General features: G+C 33.2%; 1 protein-coding gene across 1 annotated transcript in view; it reads left to right on the top strand.

Annotated features, from left to right (window-relative positions):
* Window positions 1–5,432: 5,432 nt before the first annotated feature.
* LOC114338436 (carbonic anhydrase 2-like) overlaps window positions 5,433–16,881 on the top strand; it is a 288,156-nt gene continuing 276,707 nt past the window's right edge. The window contains exon 1 of the mRNA XM_050659717.1: window positions 5,433–5,567. The gene's annotated coding sequence lies outside the window, so the exon portion shown is untranslated. The remainder of the gene's footprint in view (window positions 5,568–16,881) is intronic.

The raw sequence follows: 16,881 nt of genomic DNA, 5'->3' as shown, positions 1-16,881 counted from the left end.
AATACCTCTTCTTGAAGGAGTCACTATGGACAAAGGATTAACCTCCCAAAAACACGTAAAAGCCACAGTTCAGAAGGCTAACATGGCGAGAGGAGCATTAAGAGTACTCACAGGCAAGAAAAGTAAATTAAGACTAAAAACGAGGTTAAGATTAATAAACAGCATAATATTACCGGTATTAATATACGCATCTCTAGCATGGGGTCATGTATGCAAAACACACAAAAAGAAGATTCAAGCGGCACACAACAGCAGCCTAAGAGAAGCAGCAAAAGACCCGAGGTACGTCGCAGAACGATTTCTGTTCAGAGAACTACAACAGGTGAGAGTCACCGAAATGATGACAGACAAGGTAAGGGTCAAATTCGCGGAGCTGGAACACCACCCAAGCCCCACACTGCGAGAGATGTTAGGGTATGACGCTTTCCACCGATGGAAGCACAAACGTCCTAAACAGCAAATAGTGGAATAAAGTAAAGAAAATAAAGAGAAACATAAAGTGAAAGTAAAGTGATAAAAAAGTAAAACAAAAAAAAATAGTAGACAGTTCGTAGCTCGAAACACCAACTGCCGAAGAAACACGAAATCACAAGCGTAGGTCTAACATCACGATCAGGTAAAGTCAGCCCTTAGGAAGATAGAAGAAAAGGCGCAAGCCACCAGAAAAATATAAAAAAACAAAAAAAGGGCGCAAGCCACCAAAAAAAAAACAAAAAAACAAAAAACAAAAAATACTTGAGCACCAAGCCATTGGACTGAGCTCAGTGGGGCTTGGTACAATGACTTGGGGGCCAAGCAAGCAATTTTATTTCCGCGGATAAGTAACTAGAAGATAAAGGCATAGAGTGCTTCACGCTGGCCTAGTTTTAAATTCGATTAGGGCACCACATTGGAATCTTATTACCCAGGACTCCATTGTGAAGAGCATTTGTCTGATAGTTGTGCCCCCATTGCGCATCAGCGTGCTATGGGGGGTAAAGGGATGGCCTGGGGCATTGAAGCGAGGTGGGGCGATCCCTGTTTTTACTCGGGTCAAAAGACCTTGCCCCAATGAATTGTTACACCCGAATGTACTTTTTCAATAGGGTGGACATCTCCCACAGGTCGGGTTGAATCAAATTGCTTGCTTGCTTGCTTTCCTCCTGCTTCCGGAACAGATGAAGCTATAAAAGATAGCATAATGGAGCATTTTCAAGGTGAAGATCCTTTGAACATTTCCAATATAACAGCTGTTGGATGTTATGGAACTGCCACTAACACCGGTGTTAACAATGGTGTAATTGCTTTAAAAGAAAGAAAACTAAATTAGCCGCTAAAGTGGCTGATTTGTTTGTTCTATATCAAAGAATTACCTTTGCGTCATTTGTTTTTGCACATTGGAAGGAAAAACCAAAAGGCCCTAATGAATTTGGAGGGCTGTTAGATAAAGAACTTGAAATCTGTAACCAGCTTCCTGTGGTTAATTTCGCTCCCATACAAAACATCCTCTCTATTCTGGAGATTAAGGATGATCTAAGCACATATCAAAAATATTTACTTGAAATGTGCAAAGCAATCTCCAGTGGTGTATGTCCTTCTGATCTTTATTTAAAAACCCCTGGGAGATTAGTTCATTCACGATGGCTTACGTTGGCCAAACGGCTTCTTCGGTTATATGTTGCAACAGAGAATCCTTAAAATAATCTGAAAATTTCAACTATGTATGTGATGAAGGTGTATTCCCCAGTCTGGTTTCATATCAAACTGAAACCATTTTGTGTAAATGGATCAAAACATCTATGGAGACTCATCAAATTTTCACGTTATCTTTTTAAGGAACATGTCCAAATAATTGATCCAGTAATTCAAAGGAATGGTTCCTTCTCTCATCCAGAAAATGTGCTCCTCTCCATGTTATGTGACAAGAGAAAACACATAAGGGAGCTACGTCTGCGGCGACTTTTGAAGGCAAGATCGGAAATCATAAATGGCGTAAGGAAGTTTGTTGTTCTGAAGCTGAACTTTAATGCCAATGGCTACATTGATATAATTAACTGGACGGAAGAAGAAATTACTGAGTTTCCTAATGAGGACTTAAAAAGGATATAAGTGAAGCAAGAGACTCTAGTTGTCAGGTGCAGTGTGTGGATTTTCCGTGTTTTCCCTGTCACACAAAGGCAGAGAAAAAAGTCATAAAGCTTTTTATGACTCATAAAGCATATTTTAAGTATCAAGGGGAATATTGTAACTAAAGAAGTCTTATAGCAATGTGTACATATAGCAATGATAGCAAGGTTAACTGTTATTAAAAACAACATTTGACTAAGAAATGTTAGCTATGGCACCATGCGGTAAATATGTCAAATATTTGAAATTTGCTGTATTTATTTGTTAAATCTATCTTTTCAAAGCTCTTGCGGTAACTCAAGATGTAAACCTAGGACAAAAATATTTTGCAGTTTTATTGTAGACATGAAAAGGCAACTTCCGAGTGTTATTAGAAAGTTCTTTGAAAAAAATTTTTTTCTTATCCTTTCGTTCCACCCTAACCCACAGTCCCCCCTCACCCCTTTCTGGCATATTGAATACAAGGGATCCTTAAAAAATCTGACAAAACACCGTATATTTATTTTTCATTATCTAAAGGTACAAAAGCAAACTTTTTTTTATTAATTTATCGAGTTTCTGTGAACTTTTCGATGTACATTATAGCCTAATAAAATTAAAAAAAGTTAAAATGTAAATTCGTACAGGTTAAAACAAATTTTGTATTAAAGTTTAGGTGGGTACAAAAGATATTTTCAAGAAAGTATCCAAATCATACAAGGGGATCATTGTTTAAATAATTAAAGAGGGGTCACTTTTGCAAAAAAATTAGTTTTTTTAACTGTTGAGGTCATTCAGTTAATAATGAAGGTATATAGGATTGTTTTCTGCAGAGTTGAAGGGTAAATCTTTCACATGAGACCTACTAAAGTAAATTTGACCCCTATTTATTCAAATAATTATACATAAAACTTTAAAAACAAATTTGCAAAAAATTATTTTTGGCGTTTTAAATAAGCACTATAAAATATCTTATTTTGCAGGAGAAGTTGCGCTGTGTTATCGGTATTAACCAAAAAAAAATAGGTCCAAAAAAATTTAATATTTTTTGAGATACTGCATTTGTTTTTAAATGTTACTCTACTTTCAATTGCAAAAACGCGGTTGTTGCCGAAGAAATATTCACCTGTATTAAATTTTATTATTTTTATTTTTATGTATATTTTCGATAAATGTATTGACAAATTCAAATTTCAATATAACTCCCCCCTAGAATGGCATTTGAAAATTATTCAAATTTGTTTATACTTTGTTTTTTAATAACGTCGCGGGGATTAAGTATTTTAAAATGCTGTTTCGATAATTAAGTTCCTGGGAATCTTTTACTAATTAACAAATTTTTTTTGTCGTTTTTTCTTCTTCTTTTTTTTTCTTGAAGTTATATTACTACGGGCCCTTTTAGGGTTAAATTTTATTAAGAATGACGAGTCTCTGAGTTAGATATTCTAGACCTAAAAATATTAAGATTTAACTAAAATCTCTTAAATAAAATGTGGCTACTTACTGAGTTTCAGGATGTTTTATTTAAAAATTTAAAAATTATTGTACCAAGTACTTTAAAACTATTTGACGTATCCTTATCATACTTGGCAGAAAGTGTGGCTATTATACACCCTACTAAATTGTGATTAATAAACGTTTCTATCTAGTGCCAGAGGCGTATGACAGGGGATAGTGAATGATTGACCCTTCCCAAATTCTACGCCACTGAGTGAATTACTATTTTAGCGAAATTTTTCGATTCTCCAATACTTTGTATGTAAATAACTTTATTGGTATCGATAAAGTCATCAGTTTGAGAGATATTGAACGTTTAAAATGAATGAATGAATGAATGAATCAAAATAACTATGCCGTTTCATTTTTAACGTCCAATATCTCGAAAACTAATCACTTAAAAAGTAGTATATTATTTAAATAGAAAGTATAGGAGAATCTAAAAATTTCGCTAAAATAATAATTCCCTCAGTGGCGTAGAATTCGGGAAGGGTCAACCATTTACTATCCCCTGTCGTACGCCTCTGGTAGTAGCTAGAAACTTTTATTTATCACAATTTAGTAGACTGTATAGTACCCACACTTTCTGCTAAGTATGATAAGGATACGTCAAACAGTTTGAAAGTACTTGGTAAAAATAATTTTTAAATTTTTAAATAAAACACTCTGTAACTCAGAAAGCACCCACATTTTATTTAAGTGATTTTAGAACAATCTTAATATTTTTAGGTCTAGAATCTACAACTTAGAGATTCGACATTCTTAATGAAACCTAACCCTAAAAGGGCCCGTAGTAATATAACTCCAAGAAAAAAAACGAAGAGGAAAAAAATACACAAAGATTTGTTAATTAGTGAAAAATTCCCAGGAACCCAGTTATCGAAACGGAATTTCAAAATATTTAATCCCCGCGTCGTTATTAAAAAAAAAAACAAATTATAAACAAATTTGAATAATTTTAAAATGCCATTTTGGGGGGAAGTTTAACTGAAATTTGAATTTATCAATACATTTATCGAAAACATACATAAAAATAAAAATAATAAGATTTAATACAGGTAAATATTTATTTGGCAACAACCGCGTTTTTGCAATTGAAAAAAGAGTAACATTTAAAGAACAAATGCAATATCTTAAAAAATATTAAATATTTTTGGACCAATTTTTTTTTCGGTTAATACTGATAAGATAGCGCAAATTTTTCCTGTAAAATAAGATACTTTATAGTGCTTATTTAAAACGCTAAAAATAAGTTTTTGCAAATTTGTTTTTAAAGCTTTATGTATAATTATTTAAATAAATAGGGGGTCAAATTTAATCTAGTAAGACTTATGTGAAAGATTTACCCTTTAACTTTGCAGAAAACCATCCTATATGCCTTCATTAATAACTGAATGACCTCAGCAGTTAAAATATTAATTTTTTTGCAAAAATGACCACTTTTTAATTATTTAAACAATGATCCCCTTGTATGATTTGGATACTTTCTTGAAAATATCTTTTGTACCCACATAAACTTTGATATAAAATTTGTTTCAACCTATACGAATTTCCATTTTGATTTATATGTAGTGTAATTTTATTTTACTAGACTATTATACAAACAGAAAATATTTACTAAATAACAGACTAAAAAAAATGTTTTTTTGTTGACCAGTGTTATTTATGTATATATAACAATTATTATAAAATTGTTTAGATTTTTGGTTATTTTTGACAACATTAGAATTCTCCTACAAAAACCTGATAATAAGCTCCGTTGAGAAGATCTTTCTCAACCACACATTTTACCCATATTAAGTTGGTGACACAAACATATTAAGACTTATCTTTCTTTTTCCCTTTCAGGTCCTGCTTTTTGGGGTCTTATAAATCCAGAATGGTCATTGTGCAACAAGGGCAGGCGACAATCTCCGGTTAATTTAGAGCCGAATAAACTGCTATTTGACCCCAATCTTCGCCCCCTTCACGTCGATAAACATAGGGTAAGTGAGCTTATATACATTTCATTTTTTGTCTAACAGGTGGTTGTGTTTTCATCATGGGCTGTCAGGAATTATGAAGAGAAAATAAGGATATTATTATTTCTCCTTTAATAAAATGTGTTTGCTTAAACTTATTATCATAATTAAATTTTGTTTTCTTGACAAGGCGACATAATAATAAAAATGTTTATTTTGTAATTACTATGGTATGATAGTTTTTATAATTATAATAAAATAATAACAAAATAACAATATTATAAAATGGTCGGGTTCGAGTTGATAATTAACGAAAGTTTAATTATAATTTGTCACAAGAAATATTAGCAATACAGGAGTAAGTAACCGTTTTTGAGTGAATATTGGTATATTTTCTCTATCTTTTTGAATGGATAATAGCGAACAATAAAATTTTAAGACACAGGTCTTCAATCATATACAGGGTGTTTCATTAATAATTGTCCATATAGTAACTGGAGAAACCTTAGCACAAAATACGAAGATTTAACCTAAAATACTTAAATAAAATGTGGTTCCTTCCCGAGTTACAGGGTGTTTTATCTAAAAATTTAAAAAATTTTTGCTCAGCATTTTAAAACTCTTCGACGTATCCTTTTCATACTTGGCAGAAAGTGCGACTACTATTCACCCTACCAAATTATGATAAACACACGTTTATAGCTGCTACCAGAGGCGTATGACAGGGGATAGTGAATGGTTGACCCTTCTCAAATTCTACGCCACTGGTGTAATTACTATTCTAGTGCCATTTTTAGATTCTCCAATACTTTCTACGTAAATAATATTCTCTTCATTGGTAACGATAAAGTCATTAGTTTTCGAGATATTTGCAGTTAAATATGAAACGGCACAGTTATTTTGATTAATTTATATGATATGATTCATATGATCAAAATTTAAAAATTATTTGTACCCAGTACTTTAAAACTATTTGCCGCATCTTTGTCATACTTTGCAAAAAGTGTACGTACTGTACACCCTACTAAATGAAGATAAATACACGTTTCTAGTTACTACTAGAGGCGTACGACAGGGGATAGTGGCTGGTTGGCCCTTCCCAAATTCTACGCCACTGACGAAATTGCTAGTTTAGTGTAATTTTTTGATTTTTTAATACTTTTTATGTAAATAATATACTCTTCATTCGTAACGATAAAATGATAAGTTTTCGAGATATTTGAAATTAAAAATGAAGCGACACAATACATTAATCAATATAACCGTGTCGTTTCTTTTTTAACTTCAAAGATCTCGAAAACTAATGACTTTATTGTTACGAATGAAGAGTATATTATTTTCATAGAAAGTATTGGAGAATCTAAAAATTGAACTAAAATAGCAATTCCGCCAGTGGCGTAGAATTTGTAAAGGGTCAACCATTCATTATCCCCCATCGTACGCCTCTGGTAATAGACAGAAACGTTTGTATAACATAATTTAGTAGTTTGTACAGTACCTATACTTCCTGCCAAGTATAAAAAGTATACGTCGAATAGTTTTCAAATGCTGAGCAAAAATATTTTTTAAATTTTTAGATAAAACACCCTATAACTCAGTGAGGAACCACATTTTATTTAGATGTTTTAGGTTAAATCTTCGTATTTTGTGCTCAGGCTTTTCCAGTTACCATCTGGACAGTTATTAATGAAACACCCTGTATTCAGTATATATGCAACAAACAATATACAAACATAATACGAATACATAGGTCACAGAATAATCAGAATTTGAGGTACCATAGGGCGTAGCATCTTAAGATCTTTTCGGTCAAAGCATGGCTGTTATCTACAAATACCATGTAGTCCATGTGGTGAGACCGCTCACGTCTGGAAAAATTTCTGATTCGGTTTCTTTGTGGATTCCTATTCAAAAATGTCCCCTTTAAACAAATCTGAAGGGTGCCGGGCGGAATTTTTGGGCAGAAATTGTTTAAACAATTTTTTTAAACAAATACAAAAGATCACGTTTTTTTGCTCCGGAACATATATTTTTAAGTTTTGTCGGTCATTCTGAATAAGCATGGTATCTTGTAAATTTTCTCAAAAATTGATAGTTTTCGAGTTATAGGCGATTTAAAATCTGAAAAATGCGAAAATACGCATTTTCGAGGCGAAAAACTCATGCGAAAAACTCATATTCGAATTAGTATTTTTGAGGTTGCCAGATACTTAAATTGAAGACTAAATATTCAGCTTCCAGACTCTGAAGAGTGACCGCGTCAAACTTTAATTTATACCGTTGTTTTTTAATTGTTAAATATGCGTGTTTATCCGATTTTTTTGCCGGTGCGGCGCGCTCTGTTTCAAAAATCTCCTATTTTCCTCCGAAAAATATTTTTTCTAGATTCTTTGGGACATTCTAAATAAAATAAGTTTCTTGACATTTTTCTCAAAAGTTAATAGTTTTAAAGTTATAAGCGATTTATAATCTAAAAATGCGTTTTTTGTCATTTTTCGGATTTTAAATATATATTATAACTTAAAAACTATTAACTTTTGAGAAAAATGTCAAGAAACTTATTTTATTTAGAATTTCCCAAAGAATCTAGAAAAAATATTTTTCGGAGAATAGGAGATTTTTGAAATGGAGCGCGCCGCACCGGCAAAAACATCGGATAAACACGCATATTTAACAATTAAAAAACAACGATATAAATTAAAGTTAGACGCGATCACTCTTCAGAATCTTGAAGCTGAATGTTCAGTCTTCAATCTAAGTATATGGCAACCTCAGAAATTCTCATTTAAATATGAGTTTTTAAGCCTTGAAAATGCGTATTTTCGGATTTTTCAGATATTAAATTGCCTATAACTTCAAAACTATCAATTTCTGAGAAAAATTACAATTTACCTTTCTTGTTTAGATTGACCCAGAAAATCTAAAAATATATGTTCCAGATAAAAAAAACATGATCTTTTGTATTTGTTTAAAAAAATTGTTTAAACAATTTCTGCCCAAAAATTCCGCTTGGCACCCTTCAGATTTGTTTAAAGGGGTCATTTTTGAATAGGAATCCACAAAGAAACCGAATCAGAAATTTTTTTCAGACGGGAGCGGTCTCACCACATTGACTAATGGCCAAGTATATCAAAAAGTCCGCTTGTCGAAATATTGGTCGATTTCTGACGTTACTTATTGTCTCGGTCGTGGGGTACTCGCTAGCTTCAAAGCAAGGGGACACTTTATTAAGGGGGGGTGTGAGAGTTGTGTAGTGCATTTAGTTCTGATATTATATTGACTTGCGGAGTGTGAGTCCGCACGTTATACAAGATACCAAATCTTCAGGTAAGATCCAATTATAAAATATTTTATTTCTAGGGTAAATAGAAATATTTATGTGATTTATAATTATGAGTGATATACTGATTATGTGTTACATAATATTATACAATTTGGTGCAAATGAAAGGAATAAATTCGTTATTTCGTAAACCGACCACTTTAAGGAAAATTACCGAAACAGGTCAAATTTAATTTTTAAATTATGATATTTTGACATACGCATCGTATGAGTGACGTCATCCATCTGAGCGTGATGACGTCATCAATGATTTTTTTAAATAATAATAGGGGTCGTGTTCTATCTCATTTGAAAGGATATTTAATTCTTTATTCAGTAATATACATTAACATAATTAATTACAATTTTTTTAATTAAATTAATTGACAAAAAAAAAAGAATGTATGTAATTTATTTAATTCATAATACATTTTACTGTTGCCATAAAACAGAGAAGAATGATTATTTTACAAATAAACATTGCTTTTCGATTAAATTCAATGTTCAAGCCAGCTGCCCTGTATAATATAAATAATTATATTAATGTTTATATTACTGAATATCCTTTCAAATGAGATAGCATACGAACTCTATTCTCATTTAAAAAAATCATAGATTACGTCATCACGCCCATATGGATGACGTCACTAGTAGGTATGATATTATATGCCAAAAAAATCACAATTTAAAAATAAAAATCGAACTGTTTCGGGATTTTTTCCTAAATCCTACAGCTTACGAAATAACGAATTTATTCCTTTCATTTAAATCATACTGCATATGAATGATATTATAAACTTATTTTTTTACCGATTTTTAGAATGTGAGTTTTGCAAAGCAACAAGCATTCATCTTGTAAAGCTTCTTGTAAAGCTTCATGCGGAATTTCTCTCTGATTCTGAGCCAGAAGTTGAACCTTGCCCATGACGATGCTAGTTTGGAAGGAGATTTCGAAGAGATACAGGACCACGTTGCCGACATGAAAAAAAAAATTAAGGAGCCAATCTCAGAAGTCTTGGATGTTCCACAAAGAGTGTTACATTTTATTACATGTACAGGTATCTACTATGCAGCTCAAACATTTGTTTTTGATTAAGTCTGTGTTTAATTTCTTAGAAATACAAGTTCTGTATTTTTTGTGTAATTTGGGTTTTTGTGTTTTATAGTACCCAAAATGTGAAAAAGATATATATGTTAACTTTCCTTTTCAAAGCACCAGTTTATATACAAATTATACTAAATTTTTGTGCAAATGGTTTTTTTTTGTTTATTTTAAATCTACAACAAGTTCTCAGTCCGTTTATCCGAAAATAATTTTTTTGACCTTTTCTAGATTTGCCGACTGTGAGTTCGACGTTACCTTTTATCTACCATCATGCCACGTTATCTCTGAAAGGTTAATAATAACCTTTTTTAACGTCGTGGAAATCGAAATTTTACAGGTAAAAATGTAATTGTCATTAGAATCAACTGTGGCCAATACCTTATAAACACAATATTAAATATTTTTAAACCACAAACATTTGCGATTTTGATAACCAGAATCACATCTCTAACCAATCACATCACACTTTATAATCTAATACCACCAACCAACCCAAGTGCCTATCTTAACCTCAACTTAACAGCTCATCATATACCAGAAGCATACTCCATCAATCCAATGTTGCAGCTACTCTCATAAAAGATATCCCACCTACTGCATGTTCACAAGATCAAGCCATTTTCTTCTTCTTCTTTAAGTACCGTGCCCAAATTTTTAGGCGTGGGTAGCTCCCATAACAATTTGCCGATATCGTTCTCGATCTTGTGCGGCATGTAACAATTGATCTGCTGATAAGCCAGTCCATTGACGAAGGTTTCGGAGCCATGAATATTTCTTTCGACCAATTCCTCTTTTTCCGTCGATCTTTCCATTGACTATTAACTGCAGCATCCTGTATCTGCTACCTCTCATTATATGCCCCAGATATTCAAGTTTTCTCTTTTTTATCATCTTCATTAAGTCACCTTCGCCTTGACCTACTCTGTTTAAGACTTCTCTGTTTGAAATGCGTTGAACCCAAGATATTCTGAGCATTCTACGATACGACCACATCTCAAAGGCTTCTAATTTGTTCATCATGTTAACCTTCATGATCCAGGTTTCACATCCATACAGTAATACAGGATACACATAACATTTTAGGAACTTGATACTTAGTTGTAAATTCAGCTGAGAGTTGGTCAGAATAGATCTAAGTTTCATAAATGCTCCTCTTGCAATTTCTATACGAGTTTTAATTTCTTCATCCGGATTTAGTGTCTCGTTTATCCAACATCCTAGGTATTTAAAATGGTTAACTTTTGTTATTGATTCATCACTGACAATTAGTTGCATAGGGCCGACGTCTTGTTTACTAACGACAAGTAACTTTGTCTTTGTTGTATTTATGTTAAGTCCGTTATTGGAGCATTCTCTAGTGACTCGATCAATAAGGAGTTGAAGATCTTCGATATTTTCAGCCATGATCGCGGTGTCGTCTGCATATCTGATGTTGTTAATAGTTTCTCCCCCGATTCGAACTCCACATTGTCCTTCCAAGGCTTCATTAAAAATTATTTCTGAGTATACGTTAAACAAAGTTGGGGATAACACACAACCCTGTTTGACACCTCTTTGAATGCAAATTTTGTCTGTTTCTTTGCCGTCTACCAGAATAGAAGCTTCTTGATTCCAATATAGATGTTGTAAAAGTCTCAGATCTTTATCATCTATTCCAGTCATTTCTAGATATTCAAACAACCTATCATGTTGAACTCTATCAAACACCTTCTCAAAATCTATAAAGCAGACGTAAATTGGTTTCTGTACTTCCCATGATCGTTGAAGTAATGTTAACATTGAGAACAAAGCTTCCCTTGTTCCCAATCCTTCTCTGAAACCGAATTGTTTCCCATTGTCTCTTCACATTTCTGCTTGATTCTATTAAGAATTATCTTAAGAAGTAGCTTGAGAGAGTGGCTCATGAGACTAATTAGTCTAAAGTCTTTACATGATGATGTATTAGGTTTTTTTGGGAGTGGAATAAATGTAGACTCCAACCATATCTGTGGCATCATTCCAGTATCGTATATGTGGTTATAAATGTTTGTTAATTGTGAGACATTATCGTCATCCAGAAGTTTGAGCCAGTCTGATGGTATTTGATCAGGGCCTGGAGATTTCCCATTTTTGCTCTGTTTGATGGCTTTCTCTACTTCCGCTTTTAAAATACTAGGACATTTTACTAGCCATTTTAATACCCTATTAATAACTCTCTTATAATTATTATATTAAAGCGATTGGAGTCATTGTGTCTCCCAAGCATGTCCAATAAAGTCACGCGTCGTTTACGTCACTCTTACAGGAATGAGTTGAAAACCATAAAACCATTCAAATTATAACAATGACTTGTTTGGTAATACCAGTTCTCCGTTATTTGAAGAAATTTTAATATCCAATGTTGGAAAATTCCAAATTAATGGAAGGAACTAGTACACAGTTTATCTAAAGAATAAACAAGAAAGAAGATGCACTGACCCGCTCAATCAGAAACCTTACACTTTTGACCAAGAAATGCATAAGCGCCCAATTAACATAATGGTAGGGGAGCCCAAGCGGGGCCTTTGCAGTTACTCGAGCGCGTCAAATTATCATATGGGGAGAAACTTGATATCCTGAAGATGTACCTCTATCATATTGGTTCTTAACACAGGGAAGTTCGTTAAGCGGGGCCCGAAAAAAAAATCTATCCTTAAAAATACTCGAAATTGTCAGATTAAGATAAGGTAAGTTAAGTACATGCAAAAGAGTGTATATTTCAAAAATCTGACGATTTGAGCGGGGCGTAAGGAAATGGGTGAGTCAAAAATTTCACAAAAAAAGCAAATATTTCGCGAAATGAATCTCAGATCGAAAAACTAAAAAATACGTCTTCAATATTTTTCAAAAATCTATCGAATGGTTCTAAGCATGACCCCCACGGAGAGGGGGGGGTAAATTAAAAATTTTAAATACAAAACCCCGCGATATTTTTCAAAATGAACATCAGATCGAAAAACTGCAAAATACACTTTCAAAATGTTTTTAAAAAATCTATCGAATGGTACCAAACATGACCACTCACGGAGGTGGAGTGGGGGGTTGCGTAATAATCTGGGGGACCCCAAAATTTTTATTGCACATTTGAAACACGCTCAAAGTCCCCCGTCTAAATATTTGAAATTCCGACCCAGTAATACTTTCGCTACGCCTTGTATATCGATCTTCCGCATAGTGCAGAGTATGGCCTTATTCAATTCTCACGGGATTTGGATGTTTATTTCGGTTCATGCGATTCTTTGAAATTTGGTGTACTAAGGTGCCCCAAATTGTTGATATCCTACAAAATTGTAAACGGAATATTTTTCAAAGAGGTTCCACGTTAAGTAGGGACTCAGAGTATTAAAAGGTTTTTATGATATTTACAGTTTTGGTTTATGTTCGTCGGTATATCCAAATAGCTAGAGGAAGAACCCCTGCTATGCTGTAGACTGTTGCAGTCTAGAAGATGAAAGGTTTTTATGATATTCACAGACAAGAATCCGATTGTATGTGTATTGCAACAGGAAAGGCTTAACCTAAGCCGATGCTTTTAGAAAAACTCTGAAATATTGTTTCTGAGGACTAACTGTAATATTCTGAGTCATCGCATTTCGTGTAAACTCAAGGAATTTTGTTATTGCGAAGTTTAAGTATTTGTAATTGGTTGAAAGTAAAACCATCATGGCGTTCGAGGGATGTCTTGAGAGTTTTTCTGACCATTTGATTGGTAGAGAAATATCTGGTATGATTCCTATTGGTCTTAGTAGGAAGTCACTTTTTTTGGGAGAAGGAACCCAAGATTTAGAAGGATCGAGTGAGCGGTCCCAAAAGCCAGTTCCGTAGAAGCCATCATCATGTTCAGTTGAGTTCCGTAGAAGCCATCATCATGTTCAGTTGAGTTCCGTAGAAGCCATCATCATGTTCAGTTGAGTTCCGTAGAAGTCACCATCAAGTGAAGTTGAGTGATGAGTTCCACCAGGGGCATCATCGAGTTAAGTTGAGTTTTGGTTCCTTTAGGGCCATCGTCATGTGAGTTTAGTTCCATTGAGTGTTTCGCAATGTAGTTTTCCAGTTTCCCAGCCGGCTAGGTTGATTCCAGCCCGGCGAATGTGATGGTGTATCGTGAACTCCGGCGATTTTCTCGCTGTTTCTAAGCAAATCGTCGTTATCATTTCATACCAATTTTGGTATCCACTAATTTCTTTTAAGCAGTCAGAACCAGAAGTAGGAGAGGAGAGTTTCAATTTTCGCATTACTATGTTTAACAGTGCAGTTAAAACATGTAGTATGCTCACATACTTTATTTTGGTCAAAGTTAATGAACTTTCAATAATCATGTTCGAGTCTAACTAAATGATTTATGTTCGAGTCTTAACTAAATAATTTTGTTCGAGTAAAAGTAAAGTTTCATCCAGTTTAACGAACTTTTAAACTATTTATGTTCGAGTTGAAAGCTGAATTTTTCTATAATAACGTTTGTTTATAAACAATGTACTGTTTGCTGTAGCTATTAACAGTGAAGTGTTTTCTCGCGTAGTGAAATGGCGTTTTGGACTTACCAACCAACAACAAAAGAAAACAGGACATTCATTGTAAGGAATAATTTGTATGTTTGTAAAACTTTTTCGTTTCATCTTTGGTTATTTGGTAATCTGCTCTCTAATTGTAACAGAGAGATCAGAGATTAATTTTTTTGTTTTTAATAAATAATATTTAATTTTCAACATATAATTTATTTTCTTCCCTTCTCTCTTGAATCGTAAGAACATTAAAAAATTGACTGAGTATAGAATTCTGAATAAATAAGGTAAGTTACGTTATAATATTCTGTATATTATTATGTATATTTTTTTATTTGACTATTTTCTGTTTTATTTTGATTTAATACCATTTTTCTTTTAATATTTGTTTTTTTGTATAAATTCTGGTTCCTTAGGTAACCAGTGGCGCCCAATATTTTATTTTTTTCTTTATTTTTTATTTCACATCCATATTCCGATTTTTCTATCTTTCTAATTTTTCTAAGCTAATAAGAGTATGTCATAACACCTTATAAGAATCCACTCTCTTAAATCTCTTGATGACTTGAGCTTCCGAGGTACTTAATAAATTTTGTAGCACAAATTTTGTCAAATCTTAGTATATCTTCATGTTTATCCAATTGTCGTGCTTCACATTTAGATTCTTTATGTAAAAATAAGCAACTTTTATTCGAGACATTTTTCGAATTATGGATAGGTGACGCTATAATCGGAAATGACGATTGTTGGAAATGGAAAATTAAATTAAAAAATGGAAAGTCCCCACTAAAATGAAAAGTTTTGCTTTTAATTTTTCTTGGTTTTAGGACCTAATATTCACAACCCAAAATAGGTCCCCATAACGCTCGAGTGACTGCAAATTTAGCATACTTTGCTCCCCTACCATAATATGTTATGTATACAGAAAGAATATTATGAGAAGAATGCTTGAAATGTGGGAAAGCGGCATCTCAATAAATGGCTGAAAAATAAACAATCTAGGTTTTGCACATAACACAGTTCTCCTTGCAAATAGTCAAAAAGAGTTAATTGATATGATTCATATGATTAGCTGAAAATGAAAATCAAATATTTGGTATGAAGTTAAACGTATCAAAGATAAAGATAATGATAGTGGATATATTACATAACAATCATCCACACATAACCACGATTGAACGGTTTGAGGTTATGAGTTTATGAAAGAAATAAAAAGTAGATACGATCTATTAAAACTAGCCCCGTAGCAAAGATGTCCAAAATATGGAACGACTCTCACGTTTCCCTAACTCTATAAATAAGGTGCATCAACTGCTTAATATTCTCAATACTGACAAACGGATGTGAATATTGGACCATAAGGCAAGCGAAAAGATAGATGCCACTGAAATGTTCTCTTGGAGAAAAATGATATGAATTCGTTGGACTGACGGTAGGACAAATAATTCAATTTTAAATGAGCTAAACATCAGGCAACTTTTCTTCAGCAAAGGCCATCTCCAACAATTAAAATACTTTGTATATGTCATGAGAGGATTAATGGAAATACTTATTAATCAAGAAAAGGTAGAAGTCCGAAGATCATGTGGAAGATCCCAATAAGACGGATCAATCAAATTACACTAACATGCAAAGACCTATGCATGAGATAAAATAATAAATGACCAGAGACAGAAATCTTTGGAGACGGATAATACAATATACCACGATGACGCTCCCTACAGAGGGCATGACGGAAGAGAGACATCCTACATTTTGTATCCCAAAAAATAACCTCCACATAATTACCCTAAATTAAGATAAAATGCGAAGAAAAGAAGAAAGTCTTTTTACAATACAGAACAAAACAAACACAACAGGCATACAACCACTACAAACAAATCAGAAACGAAACGAATACTTTAGTGTGACAAATAAAAAGGGAGCACTGGCGGAGTTTCTCAAAACAGATGGAACACGACTTCTACGTAACACAAAAAGAAGTATGGAGAATGATCAGAGGGCAAAGAAAGGAGATAAACGAATTAATAAAAGCAAAACACATCAGAAGGAAACATGGGCAGACTACTTCCAATCTCTATTTGCTAAAGGCGACGATAATGAGCCACCAACACCTGAAGTTACGACAAATGAAGAAATAAACATCGAGAAGGGAGAGGTAAAGGAATCATTAAGAAAATTAAAAAATAGAAAATCTCCAGAAGAGGACAGAATATCGAATGAACTCCTAAACTACGGAGGACAAGATCTAACTAAACAACTATTAAAACTAATAAAAAAATAATAGAACAAAAGAGAATACCACAAGAATGGAGATCAAGCATCCTAATACCTCTCTTCAAAAAAGGAGACAAATCAGACACGGAGAATTACAGAGGGATAAACTTATTAA

The sequence above is a fragment of the Diabrotica virgifera genome, chromosome 1 (assembly GCF_917563875.1).
Source record: "Diabrotica virgifera virgifera chromosome 1, PGI_DIABVI_V3a".
Classification (NCBI taxonomy): domain Eukaryota; kingdom Metazoa; phylum Arthropoda; class Insecta; order Coleoptera; family Chrysomelidae; genus Diabrotica; species Diabrotica virgifera.
Note: the sequence above shows the minus strand (reverse complement) of the source record. Positions and strands in the feature narration are given on the sequence as shown.